Here is a 2,347-nt window from a genome sequence, read left to right as displayed (position 1 = left end):
TGAGTGTGCAATGTGAATGTGCAATCTGAGTGTACACATGTGAGTGTGCAATGTGAGTGTGCAATGTGAGTGTATACATGTGAGTGTTCAATGTGTGTGCATGTGAGTGTGCAGAGCGTGTGTGTGTACACATGGGCGGACTCCTCCTACGCCTTGTCTCCTGCGTTCAGTGATCGTCTCTGTTCTGGTTTCCATGGGGACTGTATTTGGGTCTTGACCATTAACTCAAAGATGGTGGCCCTTGGCTCTTGTTATTCTTTCCCCAAGAGCCTGTATATAGGACCTGAGCACCCATTGTTATGGATAGTAACTACAAGGATAAGGTAAAAACCATCAGCACTTTTTACAGAATGCTTCCACACCAGCTTGCTCTCTGTGCCTGCCTTCATTCCTACAGAAGGACAGTCTCAGCGCCAAGTCAACCTCAATGACGAAATCGGCTCTACCTCCATTTTCCACGGAAAATTTTGCCCCACCCGTTATGTCACGATTTTTATAGGATTCGCAAAGATTTGCAAGAACACAGGAAGGAGACACGGAGTGGGGGGCGTGGCATGTTGCTGGAAATTTCCCAGTAGACCTGTTTCTTTGGCTGCAGCTCTTCTCTCTCCAGGCCTGCAGGGTCGCCACCACTCTGGGTGCATGAATCAAAGCATTCGCCTTCGTGAGGAGGGTCTCTTTCAGGCAGGGGTTCTCCTACCCCGCTGCCATGGCGATGTGGTTCGTTATCCCAGAAGCAAGGGGACCTCATTTCATTTATACTGTAATAAAACTCGTATTGATTTTAATAAAACTGAAAAATCTCTTTGTGAAGGAAAACCCTGGGGCCCCACCCCATAACTGCTGACTTACTGCATTTTCTGTACACCATGGACATTATGATTCATGCCTGGGCACCATTGCGGTCGAGGGCTGATTTCTCCAGTAGAATAAATGTGAACTATAAAAAAGTTGCACATTTGAGTGCCTCCCAAGGGCCTTTGGTGGGTCCTGGCTGGGAGGGAGAAAAATTTTCCACTGGGGCGGGTCAGAGCCGCTAGAACAGCGAGGAGACAGCTTAGGGAAGGGACAGAGAGAGAGCGGTTATCACTCCACTCATGACACCTCGGTCCCCAGCCCCTCTCCCTCTGCTGGAGCCCCCCGGCAACTCATTCCTCACAATCAATGCCTTGTCTGGATCGCAGACTGCATGTCTCAAACTGAATTCCAGGTCCTCTGCACCAGAACACCCCCAGCTAGGTACTCAAACGAGAAACCTACTGCTGGGATGCGGTGGGCTCTCCGCGACGGAGGTAGAATGGACACCTTGCTCAGCCGTATCCTCTCCTCAGGGAGAATATTCGCGATGTCCACAGGCTTCTACCCCATCACTATCCGGAGGGTCTGGAAGGCTTGTGATGAGCCGGGCACTGTGCTAGCTAGGCACTTGACCTATATTACTGGGTTTATTGTACAACATAGGCGGGTTTGTCCTGCGAGGCCCAGAGAGGTTAGGAGGACAGTGACCGCCCTGGTGTTCAGCACTGCGCAGCCGGGCTCCAAAGCCAGGGGGCTTCCCACCATGCCCTGCCGCCTCTCAAGCCCATCTTTTCCGCAGCAGGGCGCTTCCTCCTCTAAGCTGCAGGCTCCCCCAACAAAGGATTTCCTTGAGAAAGGAGCCAGCTCCAGATATGCCCTCTAAAGGGAAATAAAAAGTTATTTTCATATTCCACTCTTTCAGCACGACATAATACACAGACTGAATAAAAACAGGAGACCAGGATCCAGCATTAACGTCAGGAGGTCCCAGGCCGGGATGGCACCGTAGCATTCTCAGAACTGTGATACGGGAGTGGGCGGCCTCCAGACAAGGCACCCATGCCATGGTGCCAGCTTGTTCTCCTTCTTGGAGCACCCCATCCTGCCCCAAACAATATCCACAGGTAAGGGCCCTGGGCAGCCCTGTCCTGTGTAGCCACCTTCCTGGTCATAGCCATAGCACAGTAGACGTCTGACCCAGGCTAGACCCATCAGATGGCCTTCCAGAAAATGAAATTATGCAGACAGTGGTCAGTGATCAGTTTTAGCTGGGTCCTTGCATAGGGGGTAATATAAAGCCAGGGCTGGGGCAGACTAGAACTGAGAGAGAAAGAGAGAGGATAAAAGAGAAGGGGAGATGAGAGAAGGGGAGAGAGAAACATCAGATGCACAGAAGGAAGCCGAGACCACGAGGTCCTGGAGACCTGAGGAAAGAGAATAGTGATCTCAGTTCCCAGCAGTTCTTTGCTTCTTGGTTTCAGTTACTTTTGAGGCCTGTGTATTTCTCCTTTCTTTTTCTTTTTTCTTTTTCTTTTTTGGTGGGGGGGGG

The sequence above is a fragment of the Rhinopithecus bieti genome, unplaced genomic scaffold, assembly GCF_001698545.2.
Source record: "Rhinopithecus bieti isolate Rb0 unplaced genomic scaffold, ASM169854v2 scaffold_32008, whole genome shotgun sequence".
Classification (NCBI taxonomy): domain Eukaryota; kingdom Metazoa; phylum Chordata; class Mammalia; order Primates; family Cercopithecidae; genus Rhinopithecus; species Rhinopithecus bieti.
The sequence above is the reverse complement of the archived record's forward strand: the minus strand, read 5'-3'. Positions refer to the sequence as shown.